Source organism: Mustela nivalis (genome assembly GCF_964662115.1).
Source record: "Mustela nivalis genome assembly, chromosome: X".
NCBI lineage: Eukaryota > Metazoa > Chordata > Mammalia > Carnivora > Mustelidae > Mustela > Mustela nivalis.
In genome coordinates, this window is record NC_139040.1 from 33,240,159 (window position 1) to 33,257,976 (window position 17,818).

General features: G+C 37.9%; 1 protein-coding gene and 1 pseudogene across 2 annotated transcripts in view; both read right to left on the minus strand.

Moving 5' to 3' along the window:
* Positions 1-17,818, minus strand: part of HTR2C (5-hydroxytryptamine receptor 2C) — a 286,229-nt gene that overhangs the window by 93,704 nt on the left and 174,707 nt on the right. The gene's annotated exons all lie outside the window — the stretch shown is intronic.
* LOC309856592 (COUP transcription factor 2 pseudogene) lies at positions 15,904-17,130 on the minus strand (annotated as a pseudogene). Its single transcript has one exon. The product of its transcript is annotated as a COUP transcription factor 2 pseudogene (transcript).

The following is a 17,818-nucleotide window of genomic DNA, read 5'->3' on the forward strand; positions in this document are numbered from 1 at the left end:
TCATTCCCACTGCTTGGAATGTCAAATCCTACTGCTTCTCTGACTGTCAAAATCCGAGTCATACTTTAAAAAGGTTCTCTAATGTCAACTCTCTCTCGGCAAGCATCTAGAATAGTGCCTCACTCACAGTAGACCTTACGTGAATATTATTCAAATGGATACATAAATAAACTGGCAAATAAGGCTTTTGAGTTGATATATTACTTTCAGAATTTTGTGTATACTTCTAATTCAGCATATATCAAATATTATCATAGTGGAATGTATATAATGTATAAATACATTTATAAATATAAGTATTTCTATATAAATAAAGCATATATTTTTACATATAGTTATATGCAGTTATATACGTTAATGTAAGTGTCAGGAGAATAAAGGGCACTGTAATACAAAGTGTCCCGCCTAATATTAACTTGTTGTTAAATGAGTGAATGCATCTACTGCTAAAGTCAAGTCTATAATACTTATTACTTTTCATTTGAGTTATTTATAAGTGTTTTAGATATTGAAAAGAGTTTATTTTTCTGTCCATTATGGTAGGAAAGAATATGTGCTAAAAACTTCAAATATCCTTTGAAAAAAGAAGAAGGAATCTTCTAATTCATTATTTTTATTTTTCAAAGGGGAGGAACTTTGAGTGACTACTGAACTTATGGTTCATGACAACCATTTTTAACTCACAAGTGGTGACATAAACCATGCTAACAAATGCCTAAGAATTCATGTTTGCTTTATCTCATTGTTATTTGTTTAAATTTTATTTTATTTAGGTTCAGTTAATTAATAGATAGTGTGTTACTAGTTTCAGAGGTAGAGTTCAGTGATTCATCAGTTCCTCATTCCATCACGTGCCCTCCTTAATGCCCACCACCTGACATCATTGTTATTTTATCATTCTGAGTGACATTCATTATTAGCAATCTGAGGCAGTGACTGCTTATTTAAAGAATACTGTATTGATGGAGAAATTAGCACACTAAAACCAAAGTTTTGTATCCTTAACATTCATTAATAGTAACTTTGAGTTTCGAGAAAATGCCATTTGAGCTTGATACTGTCTCAATGACTTCCTCCCTGACCATTAATCCTTAGTCGCCCTCTCACCTCACATGACACTTATTGTATATTTGTCACTTAGTCTAAACTGCTCTGCATTGTTTTTTTTAAAAATCTCTTTCTATAAATATCAAGAGTAGGGATTATGTCTTATATCTCTGTGCCTGAACATTTGAAGGAGAGAAGAATGAGGACAATAGAATGTTCTTGCTCCTCACTCTGTGGTGTTTTTAATAGGAAGGGCATAGTAAGAAACTGGTATGCTCAAAGTTTAAGTAAAATGTAAGTTGTATAGGGGCGCGTGGGTGACTCAGTGGGTTAAGCCTTTGCCTTTGGCTTAGGTCATGATTTCAGGGTCCTGGGACTGAGTGGAGCCTGCTTCCCCCACTCTCTCTGACTGCCTCTCTGCCTACTTGTGATCTCTCTCTCTGTCAAATAAATAAATTAAATTAAAAAAATTAAAGTTGTATAGATAACACTGTAATTTAGAATGGAGAGATAATTTTAAGTATAATTAATTCAGTGTTACACAGTACTGAGGATTTGAGCAATGCTCTCCTTTTGTGGGGGATATTATTATATTATACTATATTATATTATATTAATCGTATCACTACATGCTGTGTATGTATTTGGAAATAACTATCAAAATACTTTATTCATTCATTAACTGCTTAACTGACAGCAGTTATTTCTAAACATTTTAGGAGTTTAGAAGTGTAAGGTAGATTTGTACAGCATAAAACAGGTTTTCTTTTTTTCAATGCTAAGATAATACATTGTCTTTATTATGACCAACAACAGCATATTATAGTTAAGTAGTGTTTTTACATGCTAACACCATCGCATATTTATCTTTTTGTGGAAAATATGATGGCTTTTTACTTAATTGTAATCTGAAGAATATAAGCACCATTTGAAATTTCTTTTTATGTAGACAACATACTCCAGGCCTGACACATCAGTCAAGACCATTAAGTTATGTATCTTTCTGCTCACATTCCCATTTAAAAATTATTAAATGGAACTAAAGACTTTAGTCATCAACAGTCTATGTTGAAATTCACACATGCTAGGAAAAGTAAAGAATTAGGTCATTTCCTGACATTAAAACCCCAAGCACTGTGAAGTGGTAAGATTAATTAGTTCCTGGCAGAATCAGGGGCTTTGGTTTTAAAGCAATGCAGTCTGGGTCGATGGTCAGACCCAGATATAGACTCCACTTATGGCTCTCATACTACTTACCTTTGTGTTATTAAAATAATCAGTTAAAAAAACATCAGCTAAGCTCACCAAACCTTAGTTTCCAAGTCTGTAAAATGAGGAAGCTGTGGTATTTGAATTTTAATATCTTTTCTGGCTCTCAGACCCTGGGTGTAAACTAGTCATTGTCTTCCTAATTATCTGTGGAATACAGATATGTCCAGATCATTCTTTCACTCTCATTGAAATTTTATTAGCAGGGCAATGCTAACATGAATATTGTTCATCCACAGCAAGAATAGCTCTCAGTCCTGTTCAAAATCATATGAAGAAAGCAAATAATCTTACAAAAATTTGGATAACCATTTCCAGTAGATGCTTTTCTAAGACCACTGTTGTAGCACATGCATGCCATGACACTTAAGCAAAGTTAATTTTACTATTGTGTCCCAATGGGACATTGCTTGTCCCCTTTCCCTAACTGATGATGACTCTGTCCCCATATCCCAGGAATGATCCTTTTTCATAGATACTCTTCTTTGCCTGCAGCCAGGTGCTCTAGTCATGAAAACAACCTCATTCCAGTCTTACTACGAGTATTTAGCTTGATTAATAGATATTGCTAGGGCACCTGGGTGGCTCAGTGGGTTAAAGCCTCTGCCTTCTCCTCAGGTCATGATCCCAAATCCTGGGATCAAGCCCCGCATCACATCGGGTTCTCTGCTCAGCAGGGAGCCTGCTTCCCTTCCTCTCTCTCTGCCTTCCTCTCTGCCTACTTGTGATCTATCAAATAAATTAAAAAGAAAAAAAAATAGATATTGCCAGCTTCTCAAATGGGAATATGTAAGGAACAATGTGTTCTTTTAAAGCCACTAACCCTATTTAATCCTAATAGCACAACAATTAATTTATTCTTTAATTCACTTAAGGGCTGGAAGTAATAATCTAGGGGTACTTTTGTGCCCATGGATGTTTAGTTTATATGCATAGTAGCTTAGATTAGAAACTCAAAGTGAGGGGCGCCTGAGTGGCTCAGTGGGTTGGGGCCTCTGCCTTCGGCTCGGGTCATGATCCCAGGTCCTGGGATCGAGCCCCGCATCGGGCTCTCTGCTCCGCAAGGAGCCTGCTTCCTCCTCTCTCTCTGCCTGCCTCTCTGCCTATTTGTGATCTCTGTCTGTCAAATAAACAAATAAAATCTTAAAAAAAAAAAAAAAAAGAAAAAGAAACTCAAAGTGCAGCATTGCCCAATCTGGGAAACTGAAATCTTAATAATTAGGAAATGAATTAATTAACATATACTATATTATTAGTTTCAGGGATAGAGTTTAAATATTTAGAAATGCAAAAAAAAAAATAAAATAATTAGGGAACTCTATTAAAAATTATAAGAAAATTACATTAGACGGTCTTCACCAAAATTTACCCTAGGCCAACTACAGGTGAACTGGAGCTAAGAAGGCCACAATGTGGCAAGAAAGAATGGTATAGTGGAAAGAGAACAGGGTCAGGGTGACACAGGATTTCTGGTTCCTGTGTTAACAATGACTCATTTTACTATCGTAAGCATGTCATCCTCTCTTGTTTTCAATGTAATGGAAAGAAAAAAAGGAATACTTGGGCAGGTGTTGTACCCAATTCATCACCGTACTTGATACCCAAGAAGAGTGATACTGTTTCCACTACCTACCTCGGTTTCACTGTGTCACTGTGTCACTATCTACATTTTTGTGCTCCTGGTATAAAAGACTGAAGCTCTGGAGTCTGACCGAGCTGGGCTCTAATTTAAGCTCTACCACTCCTGAGCTAGGATAGATTTTTAATCTCTCTGATTCTCATTTTCTTCACTTTAAAAATGAAGTCAATTAGGGGCACCTAGGTGTCTTGGTCAGGTAAGCGATGGATCCTTGATTTAGGCTCAAGTCACGATCCTCAGGGTCTTGAGATAGAGCCCCATGTTGGGCTGCGTGCTGGGCATGGAGCCTGCTTAAGATTTTCTCTCTCCCTCTCCCTCTCACACTCCCCCACCCTCTAGCTCTCTCTAAAAATAAAGGGAAGCTAATTATATCCAACTCGCAGGGTCACAGCATTTAGTTATTGGTACAAATAATAATAATTAAACAAGAGGCCACATGTGAAAGCGCTTTTCAAATTTAAAGGTTTTTTAATATGTAAGAGCATTAAGTAGTACACTTATGTTGCAGAATTTCCAATTTTTTAATCTATGATATTGTCACTGTCTTTAGAATTGCCAACCCTTGATTTCTCACTTTTCTATTTTTATTATTCTTTTTTGATGTTTAATTCATACCCTTATCTTCTGAAACATTTAACAAGGAATGAAGAGACCTATAGAGGTAAGGGAAGAGTATGTGTATTTGGATTTGGAGAAGAGATGAACACCAAAGGCCTTCAGAATTCTTGACCAGTGGTGAAATAATACTATTCTGTTTTTGATATATCTGCGAGTAGTCCTTAAAGGGATAAAAAATTTAAGCTAGTGGGGCACCAAAAAATTACCAGCTGGATTTAAAGTGTTGACCTATTGGTCTTACCAAAACAGCATAATTTTTAAAATAACTTGCCTAACTGAATTCTTATAAATAGCAACAAGTCATACTCAGGAATAAGATAATAATGAAAGAGTCTTCCTTCCAGATAGGCTATTTCAACACAACATGTCTCTGCCTGCAGATTTGCAAAGACATAGAAAGCATTTACTTCGTCTCTGGAAACAGAAGATAGATATTAGAGCCAGATTCAGTGACCCTTATCTTATTAGTATGGATTGTTTTAGAGACAACTCACATTTTTCTTAGTGGTGTTTCCAAGTACAATGGACATTCTCCCAAACAATTTAATGTGGACTGTTACCAGATGAAAGACACATTTTGTTGGAACACTCATCTAGTGAGCAGGTACAATTAACTAAAGACAAAATCCTAAGTGAGACAAGGGGAGCTTTACATCCTCAGGTCACAGTACTTTCCATTCTTGTATACAAACATGGGGTGGTGAAAAGTGGGCACGGAAGGGAAGAAGTCAAGAATATTTAGTCTTAGGAAGGTACAGAGGAGAGTAAAAGATTACTTGTCTGGATAGGGGTCCTAAGCTGTTTGTTCTAAGTTATTTATTTGTTTTAAGTTGTTTATTTGTTCTAAGTTATTTGGCGGAAGTTGTTTCATTGGTTCCAAGTTCCAAGAAGATATATTTCTTCTGCAAATCCAAGAAGTTTCCTGTGGCTTTTTTAATAACTAACACTTAAGCTTTGGGCAAATTGGAATTTTTATTGTGGCAAAAATGAGCAGATCAGACCTCTAGCATTTATTGTGTCTCCCAGGTGTTTATAGCTACTTAATATTACCAAAAACTTCCTTATTGTAAATCAAGGTATTAGGATATCTTCCTGTGGATGTATCCAAATTGATCTCTATAAGCTAGAAAGTATATTTCATCATTTTTAAAAAAGATTTTATTTATTTATTTGACAGACAGAGATCACAAGCAGGCACAGAGGCAGACAGAGAGAGAAGAGGAAGCAGGCTCCACGCTGAGCAGAGAGTAATTTAGTCATGTAATATGGGGCTCCATCCCAGGACCCTGGGATCATGACCTGTGCTGAAGGCAGAGGCTTTAACCTACTGAGCCACCCAGGCACCCTGAAAGTATATCTCATCATAAGAGGAAAACTGGAGAGAAAGAAACAACAACAGCATGATCTCTGAGGCATTGAAATCCTACAATCCTGACCCCCCCAGTGTTCTCAACTGAGAAATGAGAGCTCTCTTTCAGCACAACAAACAAGAACAAAGATCTCTCCAGTCTGGAGCATGGATTGTTGGTTCCTGGTGAGTTGGTCTGTTTGATATGGAGTGGGAATAGCCTCTTAAATTTCAAAGTGGTGTGGCTAAACTAGACAATAAGTTAAGAAGGGCACATCTTTAGAATATAACCTGATTAGGTTCTGCTTCTTAAAAGAGACAGTCACACAGGTCGTGATCCCAGGGTCCCGGGATTGAGCCCTGCATCAGGCTTTCTGCTCAGCAGGAAACTTACTTCTCCCTCCCATTTCCCCTGCTTGTGTTCCCTTTCTGGCTGTCTCTTTCTCTGTCAAATAAATAAAATCTTTAAAAAATAAGAAAAAGCCACAAATTAGTACAAACATGGCAGGTGTTTATTATTTTTTGCCTTTATTATCATTTGCCTCATATATAAGCAACAAAGTACACCACTAGGAATAAGGGTTAGGCATTTGGGTTATGTAATTTTGAGGTTTGATACGTTAGTGTGTCTGCCTTAAGGTTTTGCTTATTTCACATTGTTTTCTCATTTAAGGAGAAAGAAGTAAAGCATAGATTGAAATTGTCACAAACAATTGTCCAGAACCCCTTCCACCTCTAAATCCGAAACCAAATACTAAAATCTAACACCATCAAGTACTCTTGTACAGGCATCATTAGCAAAGCACTGTGCATGTGTACACACACACACACACACACACACACACTCCCTATCCCCTCTCACCATTTTACTTCATTTTACAGCACTTACTATGATCCAACTTTACATTTTAATCATTTATGTATTGTCCATCTCCTTCCAGGAATATATGTTTCATTTTTTAAAATTTTATTATGTTACGTTAGTCACCATACAGTACATCTGTACTGTACGGTGTTTTTGATGTAGTGTTCCAAGATTCATAGCTTGCCTGTAATACCCAGGGCTCCCTGCAATACGTGCCCTCCTGTCACTGTTCCAGCCACAGCAATGAGAAGAGTGCCTGATGCAAAGTAGGTACTTAATTATGGGTTGTTTGAATGAGTGAATGGATGGATAGATAAATAAGAAAATGAAAAAAAATTCTAATGGGTGATGGGTATTAAGGAGGGCACCTGTTGTGACGAGCGCCAGGTTTTATATGTAAGTGATGAATCACTCAATTCTACACCTGAAACCAGTATTACACTATATGTTAACTAAATGGAATTTAAATAAAAATTTTTTAAAAAAAGTCTAGAGGGTTGTTTACTGATTTGTCTGTGTTCATGCGCTGCTCAGTAGTACAGTCAGACCCAGAACCCCGATCTCCTGGCTTTTAATCCTGTACTCTCTTATGCCATACTTTGTAGCTGATCACTAAAAGAGAAAGGTAAGTATGAAAATCCATAATAATTTCCTCCTACAGGAAGGTGGGAATGTGGAAATGCAGGTTGATGAATGAAAAAGATCCTTCTTTTGAAGATTATTTGAAGATTATTTGAAGACTAAAGGCTTATACAGCAATTTTTTGCATCAAAAGTTAATTGTCGGGGCGCCTGGGTGGCTCAGTGGGTTAAAGCCTCTGCCTTTGGCTCAGATCATGATCCCAGGATTCTGGTATCTGAGCCGCATTGGGCTCTCTGCTCAGCACGGAGCCTGCTTCTCCCCACCCCACTGCCTGCCTCTCTGCCTACTTGTGATCTCTGTCTATCAAATAAATAAATAAAATATTTTAAAAAATGTTAATTGTCCTTTTCAAAAATGACAAAATTTGATGTAATCAGACCTGTCCCCGAAAATACAGAGCATTTGATCTGCATAGGTCTTATCGTCTTTGATGGCAGACGGAAGGAGCCCCAAGTCTCAATTACTGACAAATTGTGAGAAGGGGCCTGACAAGAGGAGAGGAAAGGAGGATGGTCTAGGGTCACTACTTAACACTGGGGTCACTTGCCCTTTTTACCACCCAGCTCATGCAGCGTGGGCCAACCCCTGCCCCTAGGCACTCAGAATCTTGAAAAATGGAGCCACAATAGGATAAATCCTAATGAATGATCAGGGAAGCAACTGAGAGCTGAAGAGAATCTTCCCTGATTTCCAGAACCCCTTCCATGTCTAAAGGAGAGTCTGTAGGGGAAAGAAATGAAGAGATCTCATAATACAAAGATGATACTAAAAATAATTTATAAAAAGCACAGTCATTTAAATAAATAAGTACATCAGTATAGAAATGAATATTTTTGTATATTTCTTTTTGTCCCTTGAATAAACCATTAATCATAAAACTAACACATGACAGACTCTGTAGCTTTTTCCATGGCAAAACTGGTGATTGAGAAGAAATGCACAAAATACTCTTTTTTCGTGATTAAAGCTTCATGCAGTTCATTTAAATGCACGCAAAATAAGGAGAAGATCTTGTCTATTATATTGGTGGGAAGGCAAGGAGGGCTATATTTTAAATGGGAGAAAGAAAAGGGGCTAATCACTTTCTACTCTGTATCTCTAATATACTTGTATATTTTTTGAGTGCTTATTTTTCAATTTCACTTATAAAAGGAACTTTTATAAGTGAAATATCTGTTATCTATCCAATCATCCACCCACCTATCTTATATCCTATTACAGGAAGTTCTCATGAAATAGAAAATTACTTTTTCTATAATGAACTGGATCAACTCAAATGTTTCCAAACCTAAGTGTTTCATTGGCTGGGATTTGGAAAATTTTTCTTTTTGTAAAACATTTCAGTGTAATGGTATTTTGGGCTTTATTCCTTCACACATTTGATTTGATGTTTATGGGGAGCCATACCACTAAACATATCCATATGGTAGGGAAGCAATTGCATTTCAAACTCGTTACAAAGACAATAGAACAGGTAAGTAGAATAAGGCTTTAGAAGGACATAAAACTAAATATTCACATTTAGAATTATTCAGAAATTTCTTGAATACCCCAGGATCTTTGATTATCCTGAAAAAGGACAGTGGGATCTTTGTTCCTAGATATCTTGAAGAATGGGACACACTAACTACAGGTACTTATAGATTATATGGATACTTTTAAAGTTCTAACATAACTAAAAAACAACAAAAAAAATGCAGACCACTCAATCACTTACTGTCTATTAAGAATAAACAGCAATTTATCTTATACAAAATATTTTAGTCAAAATATAAGTACTTGGAGGCACAGACATAACTCAGCATTGTTCAAAAGACACTTTAAGGGCTTGTAGATAAATGTAAAAACTTGATAGAAAATACAATCCTTGGAATACTAAACATACTATTTTGTAATAGTAGTAGGCAATACTTATATGCTGGTTAGAAGCACATAAATGTGATTATATGTGCCAGGCACTATTCTGGGTGTTTTATTATATAGGTTAGTCTTTAAATTATGTGAGGTATATACTATTATCAACCAAATAAAGGTGAGGAATCTGGAGTATATCTGAGCTACTTCCTCAGCCTCTAAACTCATACCTAAACACAAGAAAAGAGGTTCTTTCTTTCTTATCAATATTGTCCTTGGCTGGTGTTGTGTTAGTATTTTCTACTTCTGTGGCCTCCGTGCTCTGTAATTTCTCAGCTCAAAGCTCACTTTTTAAATTTTGAGAAGTTCCTTGGCCTTTTTTATCTTATCACTTAAGATAACTTCTAATTAAGATCACTGGCAAATTATAATTACCAATAATTATTTTCTTGCTGAGAGAGGACTGTAACAGGTTAGTGTCCTTTTCAGAATCAACTAAAAAAGAATTAATATTTGTAAAAGCTTCAATTTCCAGTGAGAAGCTGTATTGCTAGGAGGATCTGAGTCAACATTGTGTAGTGTGTGTACCTTCAGTTAATGAGAAACAGTGGGATACGTGGTCCTCATAAGTGTAAAATATAATGAAGCATGAATCATAATTCTCTAGTACAGTAACAAAATAACAACGGCACTAAAACATTTGGAATTCTGTGGCACACTTAGAATCTTAAGTAGTTTTCCATTTTAATTACCACAAAAGGGTAATAAGCTGTTTCAAAATCTTTTCCACAAAACTTTCCCTGGGCCAGAAGTCTGAAGGAAATAATTTTCTTCTTGAGAACATGTCACTAAGGGGGAGGTCTCAGTTTTCTTAAGAACTGTAATTTTTCTAATGGTTCTTCTAAGAATAGACCATGGCAAGTGTACTTTGAGAAGACTGACATTAATAAAGTAATTTCCTCCCCAGAGATTAAAGTGGCAAAATGAAAACTTGAATTTGAGATATAATAGCAACTTCCCCCCAAATATCTGTGACTTTGTCCTATCTGTACCTCATTTCATCGAAATTAGGAAGTATTTATATTGACAGGGCATAAGATGTCATTAGAATCTGAAAAGTATATGATTAATAACGATTTACGATTAGTCTGAAGGTGGGGGCAAGGGAATGGAGGGGCAGGGACAGGGAAATACTTAGTTTTGTCCTAGTTTTATTAATATTCTCATCCTCGGAACTGTTATCTAAAAACAAAATATATAGAAAAATCAATTTCCTTCATATTCTGGGGGATATTTTGTGTATTTAAAATTTAGATTTGAGAGGCAGTTTAAGAGGGTACCGTAGCAAGATCCCGAATCCACCTCCTCCCACAGATACAACAGATCTACAGCTCCATATGGAAAAATTTCCTCTGAAAAAGACCTGAGAACTACCTGAACAAGCTGCTCCATAACAGAGGATAAAAAGGCCACATCAAGATGGGTAAGAGAGGCAGAGATGCAGTCTCAGCAAAGGCCCTACCTGCGGTGCTGCCACCGTAGTTGGGAGGGATCTCACAAATATGGAGATTCTCCTTGAGGACTTAGGGATCTGTGCCCCACATCAGCCATCCTGACCCTGAGACCAATGCCAGAGAGATGAGCTCCAAAAATGTCTGGTTTTAAAAGCCAGGGGCTGGGGCACCTGGGTGGCTTAGTCAGTTAAGTGTCTGCCTTCAGCTCATGGATCAAGCCCTACGGTGGTGAGCAGGGAGCCTATGTATCCCTCTACTCGTCCCCTCACTTCTGCTTTCTCTCAAATAAATAAATAAATAAATAAATATTTTTTTAAGCCATGAGGCTGTAGGAAACAGAGAGACTCCACTCTTAGAGGACTTGTATATAGACTCATTCACCTAGGACCCAGAGCAAAAGCAACAGTCTGAAAAGCCATTAGACCATATGTTAAAAAGATTCACTTGTTAGTCTTGTTGTGCCTACAGGAAGGGCAGGAGCCAATGGAACTCTCTCCAGGGAACAGAAATGTTAGCAGAAGCCATTTTTTCACTCTCCCTCTAACTTGCTAGCCCCGGTGGTACTCGCTATGATCCTGCCTAAGCCAGCCAGCAAGAGCACCACCCTCAAGCAGCACTCCACAGCCTCCCCTCAAAACAACTGGCCAGGGAGAGGGCCCTACCCCTAAGCACCACTCCGCCACAGCCTTTCCAAGGGGAATGCCCCTTGAGTGCCTGACTCTAGTAGCTAAGGAGAGTTACATTTTTGGGCCTTATAGTTCTGGAAAAATTGGAAAGGCAGTTCTTTGCAAGCTACCACCCCAAATGTATTGCACAGACAGCAGACTGAAACTTACCCCCAGTCTTCCCATGGAAAAGGCCTATCTACTTGATCTGGAGCTCCAGTCTGAGGGTGGGCTCTAGGATTACCACACATCTAAAGGCTACAGAAGTGCTCTTAGGGAATGTAGGCTGGGGGATACCATCTTTGAGTTCTCACTTGGCCTCATTACAGCTCCCTGATACCTCTCAGAAAGGAGTTCATATACTAATCTAGTATATGAGGGAGCGGTCTCAATTAGCACCTAATTTCAGGCTATTATAGAAGTTATAATATTTTAAAATATTTATGCACCTGACATAGAAGGACCTAAATACATAGAGCAAATACTAATATACATAAAAGAAGAGATATTGACAGTAATACAATAATAGTGGGGAACTTCAGTACTCCAATTGCATCAATGGATAGATCATCCAGACAGAAAATTAATATGGAAACATAAACCTTGAATTACATGTTAGACCAGATAAATAAATGTATATACCTATTTGTGTATATATATTTAATATTCCACTGAATAGCAGCAGAATACACATACTTCTCAAGGGCGCATGGAGCATTCTTCAAGATAGATCACACATTAGACCACAAAACAAGTCTCAATACATTTAAGAAGACTAAAATATCAAGCGTCTTTTCAACCACAAGGTATAAAACTAGAAATCAACTACAAGAAGAAAACCAGAAAAATCACAAATACAACATGGATGACTCTAGAGGGCATTATAACTGAAGTAAGCCAAACTTAGAAAGGCAAGTACCCTATAGTATCATGGATAAAGATGATGTCACTCTCTCTCTCTCTCTCACACACAGACACACACACACAGACACACACACACACAGAGGAATATTACTCAGCCCCCCAAAAAGAATTAAAAAGTTCCATTTGCCACAACATGGATGAGCCTAGATAAAGCTAAGGGAAATACATCAGACAGAAAAAGACAAATGCCATATGATTTCCACTTATATGTGGAATCTAAAAAACGAAACAAATGAACAAACAAAACAAAATACTTTGTGATTCCATTTATATGAAGTTTAGGAACAGGTATTTAACTATTATGAAAGAAGTCAATATAGCGATTATCTCTTGGGGCATGATACTGCTTATTGATTAGGCTGTGGTATGAGACACTTAGGTTGCTAGTAACTGTATATTTCAATCTGGATGGTGGTTTCACCTGGGTGTGTATATATGTGTGTTTAAAAATTACTTATCTAGGGGCACCTGGGTGGCTCAGTGGGTTAAAGCCTCTGCCTTCGGCTCAGGTCATGATCCCAGGGTCCTGGGATGGAGCACCGCATTAGGCTCTCTGCTCAGCAGGGAGCCTGCTTCCACCTCTCTCTCTGCCTGCCTCTCTGCCTACTTGTGATCTCTGTCTGTCAAATACATAAATAAAAAAATTACTTACCAAAAAATACGTTAATGACCTATGCAATTAAGATTTTTGCACTTAAACTGTATGAATATTATACCTCAAAATAAAATAGTGCTCACCTAGAAATACAAATAATCTAGTAGAATATAGATTTTATTTATTTATTTATGTATTTGAGATATAGAGAGTGAGCACATGAGAAGGGTGAGGGCAGACAGAGAGAGAGGAGGGAATCTCAAGCATACTCTGCCCTGAGCCTGGAGCTGATATGGGGCTCAATCTCATGACCCTGAGATCATGACCCTAGATGAATTCAAGAGTTGGATGCTTAACCAGGCACCCCTAGTGGAATAGAATAAGAAGATATAGAAAGAAAGAATATACACTTATTTACAGATTTTAAAGAACTTTATTTTTGGAATAATTGCAGATATACAGAAAAGTTCCTAAAATAATAGAGTTAGCATATCTTCCCATCCAGTTTTTCACATTGTTCATATCTTATATTACCGTAATACATTTGTAAAAACCAATAAACAAATATTTGCATACTGAAACAAACAAATGGAGAAAAAAACGAGGTTAAAAAATAAATAAAAAACTTGAATGTAAGACCAGAAACCATAAAACTTCTAGAATAAAACATAAGTGGTAAGTTCCTGGACATTGGTCTAAGGGATATCATTTTGGATCTGAACTACAAAAGCAAAAATAAACACATGAGACTACCTTAAAATAAAAAGCTTCTGCACAGGAAAAGAAACCATCAACAAAATAAAAAAGCAACCTACTGAATGGGAAAAGATATTTCCAAATCATATATCCATTAAGGGCCTAATTTCCAAAATACTTAAAGAACTCCTATTACCCAACACCACCAACAAAACCCCAAGAAATCTGATTTAAAAATAAGCAGAGGATCGGAATAGGCATTTTCCCACAGGAACATCCAGATGGCCAACAGGTGCATGAAAGGATGTTCAACATCACCCATCATCAGGGAAATATGAATATGCTTCAAGACTACAGTGAGATATCATCTCATTAATTGTCAAAATAGCTATTATAAAAAAGATAAGTGTTGGTGAGGATGTGGGATGGTTATGTTGTACACACAAACCTAACATTATGTTATATCTCAATTATACTTCAATTTAAAAAATTTAACTTTGATATACTTGTTTCTGCATGGAAAGAAAATTCTAGCTTTGAGAAATTAGAAAAAGGTACACATTTTAGACCAAAATTATGTGACCGTTTTATAACTTTTTTTTTCCAGATTATTTGACCTAATTCAATTTCTTATACTTAAGGCGATTTCTCTAAAGCATCTATAAACTTTTGATTCTTTTTTTTCTATACCAACACGTAGATATTTCTGACCTGTGAAATCATAAAGAGATTTTTGTGACCAAATTGTTCATGACTTGCTTGTCACCCTCCCCTATCATCTACTTTATTAAAATCCTAAAATACAATCCTGAGAAAAATTTATCTGCATATATAAATTGATGCATTGTGTCTTAGTTATTTTGGAAAGCTCTTCCAATATTGGTGGATTTGTGTGGTATGGAGTCCTCTGGAGGACCAGGTCAAGGGTAGATGGTTTACTTTCATTTGGGGTATAGGGTGGCTCGGAAAAAGACTATTTTTAAGACTTTAAATAAACAATACTTTAATTTCTGAGTACTTTCAGTTTTTCTTGGAATATAACACTTGACCAAATAGTTCAGTTATTATAACTTTTACAGTATACTGAAATATGGTACTTAAGGAAAAAACCCTTCATTTAACAACAAATTGTAAACTCTGAGATACTAAATCAATCATGTTACCTATAAGTGCCAACACTGTTATTTCATCATGCTGATTTCAACCACATTTTTAAAAAAGGAGATAATGCCAATACTTATAATTGAAAGGATTTCCAAATATACAAATACAGTAACAATTCAAGAGCTGAGTGGGACTCAATTCAAATGACAAAAGTTCACTTTTTATTCAAAACTACAGCAAGTGCCTTGGACACATTCCTTGCTGCCAATAAATCCCACAGTTCATTCTCTAAATTATTTTTAAAAATCTAGGTTAGTCATGGTGTCTTTTGAGGGGAAAGGCAGGGTAGGGGAAGCTAAGTGTTACGTATAATTCCTGCAGTTCTCAAATTAAAGTGCTCAATTTCAGGTAAATTTTTTGGATACCCTTCATAAGTGTGTTTCCATCTTCTTTGAGCTGCCTTTTAAGGCTTTATGTATTCCTAGGATATTGTCATGGACTCAGTTTTAATTCTTGCAGAACATATATTTTAAGGATACATAGCATTTAAGAAGCCAGGATTGTATCAAAACTTATTATAAAATCCCAGAATAAACTGGTTTGGAACTAGAACAGTATAGAAAAGAACAGCTAGGGGTACATAGACAAAAGACAATTACTAATTTGGGAAAAAAACAAAAAAGACTTACTTTCTGCATTTTGCTAGTTTTCTTCCCTTCTCCTTAAATGCACTTTAAGCAATATTTTTGAAAAATTTACCGAAAAAGAGAGAGAGAGAAAGCTAATTTCCTTTTTATACAAAAATAAGTAGCAGGCTGTTCTCACCCACACAGGAGTTTTTTTAGGTTTTTGTTTTTTCAGGTTTTTTTTGTTTTGTTTTGTTTTTGTTTTTGTTTTTTTTTTTTGTTTCTGTTTTTTTGTTTTTGTGGTTTTTTTTGTATTCTGTAAACAGTCTTTTTTTTTTTTTTAACTCATAGTCCATTAAATTCTTTTCCTCTTTTAGCAAACTTGTAACATATATCCTTTAACAGAAGGAATTTAAGCAAACAAACCAGTCTTTTCCTTTTCTTTCTGTTTCAGTTCCCCTTCTTATTCTGATTTATTTTTTGGATGCCGTATACAGCTAGTTAGGACTGTTACCCGACAATAATATATCCCGGATGAGGCTTTTGATGGAGATTTTACCTACCAAATGAACGAAAAATAATTGCTCTATCACGGAGGAGGAGACTGTGCGGAGGGAAGGAAGGCGAAGCAAAAGCTTTCCAAATCTCATTGGTTGGTTGGAGTACTGGATTCTAACGTATTTCTCCAAAGCAGACTGGGACTTTTCCTGCCAGCTTTCCACACTGGCTACATCAGAGAGACCAATGGCATCTGAAGTGAACAGGATTATGGCTTTGATGCAGCTGTACTCAACGGGGTCCACGCGCAGAGTTTTGAACTTCTCCATTTGCTCTTGAAAAATCTGTACCTGGTCCATAAAGATGGCCACTTGGCTGGAGGACGCTGGCGAGCCCTGTAAGCTGGTGGCAGCCAGGAATGGGAGGACATGGAGTGGCATGGAGCACTGTGCCCAGTTCACCATGAATAGGTCACACCAGGTGAGGCGAAGCAGGGCCACTTGGTCGTCGATGGGCAAGTCAGGGAAGAAGGGTATTTTCTGGGCCCATTCAATGGCACCGAAGAGCACCCGGGCAGCCTGCTCACAAATGTTCTCAAGGGTCAAGACATCGTTGGGCTGCACGCACTGGCTGCCTGACCCGAACAGGGTATAGGGCTCGGCGTGGATCAGCAGAGAAATATAATCAGACAGGTTAGTGTGGAAGCCGAGGGATTCCCTATTGGTCGGCACTACTTGCCCACGGGTTGGCTGGACTAGTGGTATCCTGTTCTTGTGCACTGCATCTCTTTTCATACCCATGTCGACGCACTTTTTGAAGCGGCAGTACTGGCACCGGTTGCGCTGGTGCTGGTCAATGCGACAGTCTTTGTTGGCTTGACATGTGAAGTTTTGACTCTTCCCCACACTGCGCTTGAAGAAGCTCTTGCAGCCCTCGCATGTGAACTGGCCGTAGTGTCTGCCGCTTGACTTGGCCCCACATACCACGCAATCGATACGCTGTTGCTGCTGCTGCCGGTTGTCACCATTCAAGCCACCAAGGCTGCTCCGTTCCACAGCCACCGTTTCCGCCGGCATGATGACTGGGCCACCTTCGCTGGGTGTCTGTGGCAGGTACGGGGCACTGGGTGGCGGCCCTGGCTCCGGAATCACCTGTAAGACCGGGCTACCCTCCAAGCTGGGGATCTCATCCTGGGGGTCGCTCCGAGTGTTGACCGCCGTTTCCATTTCTGTGGTGGCCGCGTTGGTATTTCCTGCTCCTCTGGCTGTGGATGATGGCGGCTTCTGATCTCTGGCTCTGGCGCACTACCTTTTGTGTGTGCGACTGTGCGACAGGAAGTAGGAAGGCGCCCCCGGGTGGCTCAGGGGCTAGTTGGTTGAGGTTAGTTAGTTTTTCCTTTTTTGTTTCTTTTTTTGCAAAGTTTTATCAATTTCTTGTCTGGACTGGTATATCTGTTTTGTTTCCCTCTGCTGGGCATTGTTGGTTTCGGGGGGCTTCCCACCAGGAACGGCAGGGTAAGTGCCGGTTGTGAGGGAGTAGGACCGGAATATGGAGAGAGAGGGAGGGTAGGGAGAATTGCAAGTGGATTGTCTAGCTTCAAGACAGAAATAGGAAGAAGAAGAAAAAAAATCTCCAAAGGTCTCACTTGCTTTCACTCTCTCCCTCCCTCTCTGGTTCACTCTTACGGAAAAAGATTCTTATGGGTTTTTTACTTTGGGAAGACTCTGTTGCCACGAAGTGGGTGACTAGTACAAATGCTTCCCAAAGACTGTATTTCTTGATTGAGTCGACAGTTGTAATTGCTTTCATCATTTCCATCTCCTATGGCTAATCAGATTGTGTTTTGTTTTTGTTGTTGTTTTTGTTTCGTTTTGTTTTGTTTTGTTTTGCCACAGTCACTTAATAAAATGAAAG